This window comes from Rhamphochromis sp. 'chilingali', assembly GCF_963969265.1.
Source record: "Rhamphochromis sp. 'chilingali' genome assembly, chromosome: 3".
Classification (NCBI taxonomy): Eukaryota; Metazoa; Chordata; class Actinopteri; order Cichliformes; family Cichlidae; genus Rhamphochromis; species Rhamphochromis sp. 'chilingali'.
The window spans coordinates 38848983-38861189 of NC_137931.1; positions in this window are offsets into that span (position 1 = coordinate 38848983).

Consider the following 12207-nt stretch of genomic DNA (forward strand, 5'->3'; position numbering starts at 1 on the left):
AAGGCTGACTAAAGCAAGGTGTTCATTTCATTTTAATCTCCAGTTTCATTGAAAACTGCACACAGCTCATGACGTTCACCCGGAGTTCAGTTTGCCAAACATGCCATTTAAACTTTAACTTTGCTCGATCCACTGTTTTGTCTAACATTGACTTGTCTTGATTCCACTGTGGTCACAGTAAACTCACAGTGATAATATTTTATGTTTAATTGTTCTCTCTCCTAGAAAGTTTAATGGCCTATTTTATAATTAGATGGCAGATATATTACATGAAATTCATCTATGAAGCTTAAAGATAAATTCTTCTAGAGCAGCTCAGATACTCTCTCTCTCTTTGTAAGTAACGCCAAACACAGTTTGGGAATAAGAGACCAAGCAAATAAATACATTTCATCAAAGCTATTTTAGTATTATTAGTACTACTACAAATAATAATAATTTAAATTATCTCTAAACCAGGGGTAAAGGGTTAGGGTTACTCTATCTGTAAAAGCTGGTGTTACTGATACTTATACTTGATTACGTAAAGCATGTATTCTACTTTTGAAGCAATATTCTTGTTTACTGAGAATTATTGTAAAGCATGTAATATGTAGTTCCTCAGGTCAGGTGATGAACGCACAGGACTGTGAAATGACTTTTCACAGTTGCAGGGCCCAGCTTGTCAGAGCCTCTAATCCCCTTCACATATGGTCTAAATGTGAGAGGAAAGCTGTGGGAGCACGCGTGACCAAAGGAAATAAACTGGAGTGAGAATGCCATCAATTAGATGAGACGTGAGCAGCTCCCTGACCCAAACCTGACTCTGCTGTACAGTAAACTTCTGAAAGTATTTGTCGAAGGTTGACAGACTATTATTTGTTACCTTGTAATCCTAACTTCAGAATATACACCTTCCAGGGCTGAAAAACCCCAGCACAAACCACTGTGCAGTGTCTTGTATGTCTGAACAATATTCTGTTTCAAACATGAATCACTTGAACATCACTTCCTGATTTGTATTTCACTGTTTCACTAGTACCTAGTACCTGAAGGAACACACAAACACAGACTGCATTTTTAAAACGAGACCTTGTTTTTCTCCACACTCAAAAAATACTTTAATTAATTTCATTATCCTAAATGTTTCCTTATCATTTATTTGTTCACCGCTGTTCTTATATTTTCATGTTTGTGTTTCTGTTATTTTTGTAAACGTTTAAATTTAACAGATTCTGATCAAATGAAATTCATTTGATTGGCGTACATTCCGTTTATAGCAAGTACTTTACCGTAATGATTAATCAGTTGCATAAATAAACCTTTGATTTTATATATTTCAGTTGCATTTTACTCAAAATTATTGTTTCATCTTTATGAGGGCAAAGAATCATCTTTTTAGTTTAGTAATATTATGCAACAGTGCAACATTATGCAAATAGTGCAACAGTACAATGGTTAGCATTGCCGCCTCACAGCAAGAAGAGCTGTGTGTGTCTGAAACCGGGCTCACAACTTTCTGTGTGGAGTGTACATTCCTTCCAGGTGCTCTGGCTTCTTCCCACAGTCCAAGCACGTGCTTTTTAGGTTACGTGGTGATTTTAAATTGGTTGTAGGTATGAATGTTCTTTTCGTTCTCTCTGTGTTAGCCCTGTGATTAGATGGCTAACTGTCCAGGATGCGTGCTGCCTCTAGCCCAATGACAGGGAGAGGCTCCAGTTCTCAGGCAAGTAGTTGACTGAAAAATATCCTGAGGAAAAAACTTGGCACAGTAATGATACTGACACCTTAAAGCGGTGTAGTTTGCGACAGTTTAAATTATGTTGTGTATGTGATGTCATGCTTGTTTTATGTCAAAGATGACAAATCTTTTTTTTTTTTTTTTACCTCTGAAGAACATTTAAGTGAGGCATATCTAGATATTTGCTTAGATTAAAAGAAGACCTGAGGCTGTTTTCCATTCTCAAGTGGTATCTAAGAAGATGCTGACAAGTACCAACTTTTGTCATGACAGGTTAAAATCCAATCTATTCTGCACTACAGACAACAAATAACAAGGTTAGCGTTCCAGAATGACATAAACATGTCATTTATTGTAGCTTTGATTCATGTGAAGACTGCTCTGCTAAATAAATAAAGATGAATAGTCACTGTTGAAGACTTATTTCTACATAGAAGTGATGTGCAAGTGTGGTGAAATATAGGCAAGGCAAGGCAAGTTTATTTGTATAGCACAATTCAGCAACAAGGTGATTCAATGTGCTTTACAGAGACATTAGAAACAAAAACAAATAAAAAGCATGATTTAAAATTGATTAAAACAATCAAACAAACAAACTAACTAATTAACAAACAAACAAACAAACAAAACAGTATATAAAATCAAAACAGATAAAATCAGAAATAGATAAAATCAGTAGTTAAAATGTTAGTTTTGAAATTTAAGCTTAACAGTGTGGATTTGGTGCTTTATTTAAATGCAGCTGAGAGCAGGTGAGTCTTCAACCTGGATTTAAATAAACTGAGTGTTTCACTTGATCTGAGGCTTTCTGGGAGTTTGTTCCAGATATAAGGAGCATAAAAGCTGAATGGTTTCGGTTTCAGTTCTGCAAAGCCTCTGCAACTTCCTGTCAACTCCTGCAACTTAGTCATTCTGAAAGACACACACACACTGTTTAAACCTCTGAATACAATATCAATACTGTAAATTATATTATTAATGCAATGGTAATGATGATTATTTACCAATAGCAGTAAAATAATTTCCCTGCTCCACACAATATATATAATGACTAGTTGTTACATGTGTATTAGTTACAAGGGTGGACGCTTAGTGCTAAAGTTTCAGATAATGGGTTCAGCAAAAAGCTCCGTCATCAGACTGCTCTGCCCTTCATTGTCAGGAACTGTTTGAATATGAATCATACTAAGCTAATGAGGGAGGGGCAGACAGGTTAGCTTGGACTCTAAGCTAATCTAGAGTCCAACAACACATATGTGGAGCTAGAAATAAGCATGATAGGTCATCATTCTAATTATTCTTCTAATTATAATTGCTCTTATTTTTCAATGAAAAACATCACTTTCATACTTTAAATCACAACAAAAGTCGCCTCAAGGTGCTTTATATTGTACAGTAGATACAGAGAAAAGCCCAACAATCATATGACTCCCTATGAGGAAGCACTTTGGCGACAGTGGGAAGGAAAAACCTGGATGTGACTCGAGACCACATTAACCGCAGCCTCACCCCTCCAACCCTTGTCTGTGGGAAATGGAAGGGAAGGACTCCCTTTGTTATTGTTCTGCTTTTATGATGCTATTGAGCTTTGGTTCCTGTTTTGATTTTGTTATTTCAGATGTCCTCTGTCTTTTCCATCCCCTGTCTTGTCTATGTGTTTGTGCTGTCGCCCCCATGGTATATTCAGGTAAATTATTTTCTTTGTTCTTCTCTTATGCTTTTACACCCTGTCTTTTTTCCTCCCGCTGATATTTTCCACCTGTGTCTTATTTCCTGTCTGCCCCTCTCTCATTTTTTCACCTGATTTTCATTGTTTTCAGCTGTTCTCACCTGTGTCTCATCATATATTCAGTATTTGACCTGGTCTCTCCTTTTACTCTTTGCCAGACATGTTAAACTGTGATGTTTTTGAATGCATTAGTGAACGTTTTTGAATCATCTATAGAATTATTATAACTGAACATTATTGGATTCCTAGAAGGCCGACTGTCCAGATAACATTCAATGTCATTTCAGGAATCCATGATTGGTTTGGAGGTAACTGACCTAAAAAGAAAAAAATACTTTATTGAATGTTTTTTTTAATCAAACATTGTTTATGCAAGACAAATTCAATAAAATAAGATTATGGAAAGTAATGATTAACAAATCTCACTCCATGACCATGATATTTGGGATAGGCGCCAGCCGCCTCAAAGCCCCTTAACTGGATTAGTGGTTAAGAGATGCATGGATGACATGATGAAATTAATCTGTTGTTTGACAGTTCAAAAATTGGAGGAATTGCATTATAATAATAACAATTTTTATTATCAATATTATTATTACCAATAAAATTCTTTATCACAAATAGAATTAGATGGATTAAATGACTTGACTGGAGGCACAGCATTTGCAGCTGTCATACTGACCATGCTGGACACAATGGCGTTATCTCCCCTTGTGCACACCAAACATCCTGTTTCTGCTTTCTTTATTTTCAGTGTTAGGATATCGGTCTTCCTTCCCCTCCAATCTGAGCTGTTTACGACTAAATAAATATCCATGCACACGCATGCACGCATCCTCCAATCCTACATTGATGAGTTTGTGTGTGATGTTTAACTTAATGTCATTCCACCCTCCTCAGACAAGTTCAAAAAAGAACAATTAAAACCAAGCTCCATCTAAGAGAGAGCAAGCATGTCTTAATATGTTCAACTACTCCATTAACTTTAGACCGCTTTCTTGTAAGTGCCATAAGCGACCTGCTGAATGTGTGGACCACTGTAGTTGTATGACACCTGGCTACTGTAAGTTAACTAAATAAACTAAATTAAGATCTTCTTCTTAGCAACTTACAAATACAAGCAAACACTTGGACTTATAAAAGCATGTCTTAACTAACAAAATTAAAACCCAGTCTACTTTATTAGGTGCTTTAATATGGCTAGCTAGTGGGTAATTTGGCACAATGCACAGGGAACTCAAATGCAGATCAGTCATCATCAGTATGATTGCTGACACCTGTGCCTTTCCTGATTAAACATGTCAAATTGTCAGCTGAGCCAACCACAGGAATACTTTTAAGTTGTTACAATGTGAGGAAACTGTCGTAGCCAATAAGCACATTGTTGAGTCATCTGGTTTGAGTCAAGTTGGGGTTGGTGTACAACATTAACAATTGTCTTCTTTTCTTTTTCCTGATTTAAAGTTTTTAAAACTCTGATCTGCCAGTGAGTGAGATCTTCTGTCCAAGTGCTGTAGTTCATCGATCCTATTTATGCTCATAACAATGCATAGCCAGGTGACTCTTGCATATACTTTTGCTCCAAGTCCCTTTCTTTCATGTTCATTCTATCACAACTGCAGAAAATAAAGGAGTTCAAGTTACTGGATAGAAAATTCATACTTGAACTAAACTGCATGTATGTCAACATGTTTTCCATTACACTAGTGAATGGACACATATAATCATAGAGATGTTTCTTTCACACGGGTCTTTTCAGACACGTAAACATAGAGGTACTTCCCAGTATTTTAGGTCCCACAGAGATAAAGATCATATTCAATTATAACAACGAAGAAGTGAAGGGAGAATACTTTACAGCATACATAAATATTGGTGCCAAGTGAACCTTTTTTAAAGGGAAAACGAACAAGAGAGGACAAGAAAATGCTTGTAGCAGATTAGGAAATTAATCTTGTGCCATCCTTGACAGAGTGTCTCCCACTCTTCCATGGCTCCTGCTACCTGCCCTATTTCTTTTACCAAGGCTGGAAAAACAGGAAAAGTGATGGACAAGCAGTGAAGAATCTGATCAAAACCTCACAATCTCAAGAAATACAGAATAAGTTAAAACATGTGGAGACTGTCAGAGTGTCAGTGCACTAACAGGCCAGTTCACATATGACTATATATGTCATTCCTGTGCAGGAATGAGTTATTGGTAAACATGATAGATTTGCACATATGGATACCACATTGGCCCCAGAGGTTCAGGATGAGAGAGCCTACTTTGAAACAATAAGACTGCCTCCTAATGCGTGTTGTCTATTGAGGCAGGAGGTATATTCACATGAATTAAGTAAACAAATACAAGTGTTTCTTACCAAAGTAAAGCTTTCTGTCTTATTAGTCAACCAAAGAACTTACTCTTCAACCAATAACCTGCATGGTAACAAAATCTGTATTTTATGTTTAGATTAAATTAACTCCATTAATGTACTCAGTTTGAATTAAAAATATACCCAACACTGCATTTTCAGACTACGGTGCTAATTTAAGATGTTTGAGGGTTTGTTGCTTTTTCTTGTGAGATGTGTGTGTGTGTGTGTGTGTGTGGGGGGGGGGGGGGGGGGGGGGGGGGGAGGCTAAAGTAAGTCAACACCTTTTCCCCAGTACAATATTGCAAAACACCAAATCACCTGTTAAATGTCATGCTCTGCTGTTTAGCTTTTGAACATCTGTCGTTGCAACAACCAAGTGCAGGATTTTTCTCATTTTCGTTTGGTGAAAGAAAATGTTAGCAGGGGCTGTGCATTTCAAAATAAAGAACAGATTAACATTGCCAGGTATCTGTGTGGCATTAAAAAGTATTCAAGATTAGATGATAAAACGCACTATTAGCAAATACCAGATACAAAATCAATCTTGTGAAGATTAAAAAAATGTGGAAAGGGAAGAAGGGAAGTAGTGCAGCATAAAAAGCACAATCTGCTCTCCAATTATGGGATTTCTCCAGTAATTGGGCTATTAAACTCATCATCACCCTCTATGTAACCCACAACACACTTGCATTTTTAAAAAAAAACACAATTGTTACCATAATGATTTTGATAGTTTCATCTTGTTTCACTTCATAAAAAAGTCACTTTAAATAGCAAAACAAGAACATTCACATTTAGGAATTTTGTTGCAAAATTCTTCTTTACAAAGTCATGCTTTGCTGGTTTGGAATTAGCATAAATACAGCAGCTACAGGCATGTGGTCCCCACATCAAACAGTGTTTTGACAGTACTGCTTATCTCTTGCGAAAGACAAAATACATGAACATACAGTTTAACAGGAATGTAATGCAACAGTTATGAATTATGATCTTTTGACTATCACTTTGTGTTTAGGAATTGTGCAACTGTCATTCTGTGCAATGTCCCTGTCACCACTATAGTTTTCCTGCCGTGTTTTCCCTCCTGGGGCACAGAAAAACACATCTGCAGCGGAGCTGGGCAATGACGTGAGCGTCCAGTGAGAGCAGTGATAACCTAAGAGGTTCTCCTTCCTGTACAGCTGTGTTTGACCGGCACAAAAACACTTCTCAGCGATTACTCACCAAAGACACGTGCGCACACTCACAAACCTAAAGAGGTAATTGTGACACCGATAGTCTTCTTTTCCTTGATATGAAGTGTATTTACAGTACCTGGACATTCCTTTTTCTAAGGAAGGAACTAGCAGTGTTATCATGACAGTGAGAAAAACATCCTCTGGGTTATTACTGTTTTACTGCCCCTCCTCTACCAGCACTACCACAGCCTCCCCACTGGCTTTTAATATCCAACAGTTGAGTGACCTCATGAGAAATTTGTGAATGGACAGTCCGGCCGGCACTCTTATCTGGCTTTGCAGATTTCAACCCCCTTGTAGGAAGACACACAATAACAGTGTGGCAGCACATCCTGCTCTGCTCAATACATAATGGATAATTGTGCAATCAATTGTTGTGAATATACAGCACAGTTGTGAAGGAATCATTCAGTTTATAACCTGATACCAGCTGCAGATAGCAGTATTGCACTAACAATGTTGGGCTGGAGCTGGGCCATTTTATTCATGCTCCCTTTTGAAAACAAAGCGATGTGACTAAAAAGTACCATGGGAAATCTGAGGCTTGGTGTCATTAAATAAACGTACATTCAAATATCGTCCTGCCTGTTTCTTCAGCATGCATTATTCATGTGATGTGTCTCTGAAATGTCGTTATCCCAAGCCATCTGACGTGATAAAACAACTTTATTACATCCATGTTTTCTCGCAGACAAAAGAACCTCTTGCTTAAAAAAATACTTTAATCTTATTGTATTCAAATTATAGATGTTATCTCTTTCTGAAAGCTTCTGTAATGTAATTTATGACAGTTTTTCATATTGCTGTCTGGGATATTAATCTGATTCAATTTCCAGCTTGTTAATATGTATGATTCCAAGCACCATTTAATACAGGTCTCTGCTCACAAATGTCCGACAGTTTCCTGCAACGTTGTGGCGTGTCGTGAATAATTGACACATCAAAGCCATACAAGTATGTTTCTGCTTTTGTAAACAGTTCCTGATATCACCCATGATATTTAATCTCGTAAACACTATACTAGCGTTTATTCTCGTAAACACTAGTGTTTATGAGAATAAACGCTAGTATAGTGTTTACGAGAATAAAATCAGTCTTTACAATCACACCGCTCATTTACATTTATACCTGGTGGGTCTGGATTTCTGGCAGTTGAGGATTATGTTGTGACTTGAGCTCAAACATGTGTTGGCAAATTATAGTCAGTGTGTGTGCTAGTACCTGTCCATAATTCTGATGTCTCCTTTTCATTAAAGAGGAATCTTGGGTTTGACTAGTGGATGGGTGGCACATCAGTTAAATAAATAAACATTAAATCAACAATGAATGAATAAAAGTAAAGTGGTTTTTTCACCATTTAATAATAATTATCCCTGCAACGGAAATGCATTTGATTACATTGGAAAGTTTGCAAACCACAGGTATGACTTAAGTCAGCACTGCATCAGCAGCTTAGTTGGCAGGTCTCAGTCAGTTACACATATTGCATATTGGAGGGAGATCTTCCTTATGACTGAGCAGCATATCCCACAGGCTGGCAGGTCAGACTGACAGACTGATAGAAACATTGCTTCCAATCCAAGCCCAGAGGCTCCAACAGTACTCCATATCACCTCCCACTCCTATCAGACCTCAGCTCTCCTTCTAGGCACAGTCGACAGTGTAGCTTAAATCCCATGGTCTCCCTGCACACTACATGATATTTTCTTTGCTGTGGTTGATTTAATTTGTTAATTATGTTGTAATTCAATCATATTCCCTTGGCATCCATTTCCCATGTTTTTTCTTAGAAATTTTCATAACATTTTGCTTCCAAGTTACCTCTTCTGATAAATGCCACAGGAGTTAATTTGCTGCTAAATACTTGTGTATCATGGAAAGCAATCTTGACAGCCAGCCTCTGAACGCTTAGGGCAAATGACAGGCATTTCAGATAAAGGTGTCAGTCAAACAAGCATGAGTGAAACTGTAAATAAGTGTGTATGCACATATATAGACAAAGATAGATTGATGGGGGTTGCAAGTGAGGCGGTGCGTGCACCTAAGCCTCTTTGTTAAAAGTTCTCTGACTCACTCTTTTTTCGATCTATGCAGGCATTTAGACACTGACAGACTAATGACATCCTGGTCATAAGACCTCACAGTTTGTTATCTGTGAGTGACGCACTAACCCAGGTCTGACAGTTTAACAAGGCATTCTGTCAACTCCAGACTTTGTGTGTGTGCACAAATGTTTCAGCTAATCTTTTCAAATATGATTAGATGAGTGAAAGAGCAAGGTAGATCGCCTGTATGATCCAGAATGGTGCTGCTACCCTCTTTTGTTTTCATGCTCGTACTTGATGTTGCATACCATCAGGACCTTGGGGTTCCAAAATTGAGGTGCAGTCACCTATCAAGAGCCCTTTGGCTCTTTGTGATCTTAGACTGGATGTTAGAACATTACTGCCCCTCAGTGGTGTAAATGATAGATCAAAGTCCCTGAATGAGAATTCTTGTTTTATAGTTTAAGTGGTGATAACTTTTGTTTGCTATATTTATAGCACAACAGTATAATAGATGTACCCCAACAGACAAATGAGAAGAATTCTGCTACTAGCACAAGAGCTCAGATTTCATGTACTTTACATCAAATTTAATTCTACAAATGCTTTGTCCTTTTTAAAATGAAATAGAAACTGGACTTTTATAGTTTCCAAGCTGTCTACCATTGGAAAAGGTTTATTTTTTGAAACCTAAAGCAGATCATTTTTAAACCACCTTGTTAAGTCTCCTCGAGGGCAGGAGGGGATAACACAACAACTCTGGAAACTCTGTACAGGTGTTATGAAAAAGGTTTAATGGCAGCGCTCTCACAGATTAAATAACCCAGATTCAAACAACAAATGTGGGGGAGAAAGGGACAGTTAGGTTGTGCCAAAAAAAAAACCCCCCCCCCCCCCCCACACACACACACACACACACACACACACACACACACACACACACACACACACACCCACCAAAAAGACAAAACCAAAACTTAGCTGAGCTATTATCCTAGAATAGCAAAAACAAGAGGGAAAGACCCTAAACCTCAACTCAAAACAAGCTCAAAATTACATTACCAACCTACTTACCTAGTGTTTCTAACAAAAAGACTCCACGTGAGTAAGTGTATGGGGTCCCCAAACTTACCTAGTCCACTTTACTCCCACCACAATCATCAAACAAAAGCAGGACAGCAGAGAAAGCTCACACATGTACCAAACAATTCAAAGGAGGGAAGAGAGCCACACCCAGCCACAGGTGAGTCTCCTTATCAAGGTGTGCACTCCTGGATTGTCCAATCAGAGCCTCCCTCCTCTAATTAGTTGGACGTCCCCAGATTGACATCAGTCTGCGACCTAAGGGAACGGCAAACAAAAGGAGAGGGAAAGAAAACATGCAGCCTGCAGACACGTAACACACCTAAAATAATCATTAAAAAAATTATTGTTTTGTGTCACTAAAACAAGATGCCTGTGTGTCCACGATGTGCAACACTGCATACATGCCTAGAAACTTGTCAGTCCAATGGTAAGCACACTCTGTCATAACCAATGTGCAGACTGGACCCAAACACAGGACTCTGAGAGATCAGTTTCAGCAACTTAATTTACAACATTGAGAGGTGATTCCAACAGTAAAGGTCCAGGCTCCACTTGGCTTCAGGTCCAAGTCAGAAATCTCCTCCACAGATACTTTACCAGAATTTTCTCTCTCACAAGGGCAAAACCAGGTGTTCTATGCAGAGGAGAAAACTGGTAAGTTGCAGGCAAGGTGCAAAACCAGATCATACTTACCACATGAGGAGCCAGTTTTACTAACATAGCTTAAAACTCAGTCAACAACAGAAGGCGTTCCTCAATCAAAATAGTGGTGAGACAATCACCTGATGACAAACAGGAGAGCTTATTAGCCTCAGGTGTGTAGAAAAAACGGCAGGAAACCAAAAGCTATTCTGCCCCTGCAAGAAAAGGGTGTGGTTAGATACACACACTCAAACACACTCACACAAACATACTGAGAGAGAGAAAGCAAAAAGAGGACAGATGAGAGAAGCGCAAAGAACCACTGAGGAGTGGAGGGCCATCAGACAAGCTACTTTAAAAAAATTTATTAAGTTTTTCTTTTTTTGTTTTGATCAAATGAATATCATATTGCAAAGAACTCTTGAAACTAGTGTTTACAATGATAAACTCCCTAGAAGAATGTTTATAGAAGTCAGAGATCATTCTTCCCACATCTTTCTGTTGGCCATAAAAGAATGCAGGTTTACAGCACTTCCACATTGGCTACACCTTACAGACTCTGTCTATGTTTCAGAATACCATCTTTAGCCATTTCACATCTGCACTCTTCCTGTAACTTTATTACAGCATAATTCAAGCATTAATGCTGGGGAAGGATGTCTGTCTGCATGTGTTTTCTTTTATGTCTGGGTACATTTGGTGAGCTGGCAGTCTGGTTTGTTGGGGGTGTAACACGAGATGATGTTCACAAGCAGTCTGTTTGTGGATGCCAAGGTATTTCCTGCCCGTGCAGAGCTCTGTCTTTGGCCTGCTTATCCATTCCTGAGGAAACTGCTCCAAATTCCTGCAGTGGACAGCTGTCATTTATTTGTTGCAGATATAAATTTTGTTCAGTCTTTTAAATGTTCCAGCAACGTTCTTTTTCATATAATTAATTGGTGGTGTATCTAATCTACTGTATTTTTTTTGAGAGGGGGGGTGTAGCTATATCATTTCCACAACAGAGGGCGCTGTTGCTCACTTATAGTTAATAGAATGAGGTTAATGCAACTTGTGCTTAATTCCTATACAGTCAATACTTTTCTTTAATATGAATAAGGTTTGCTTTATTGGTGCCTTTGATCAGATCTCAGTTAGAATATGCATTACACAAATTAGGTTTAAAAATTCTAATTTGTCGTTTTCAGTAAATCTGCATTGGACTATCCTCTGGCCTCCTCTGGCAGCACTTGGGAGGACATTCTAAATTTAACTACAATATAACCGCTTTAAAGTTTGGAAACAACTCCATGGAGACAGTATCGTTTCCTCCAGTCTATGCTATAATTAGCTGGGCTTGTTGTCCTTGATTGTAGACAAAATATGTTTTGTTGTCATGCATCCCATT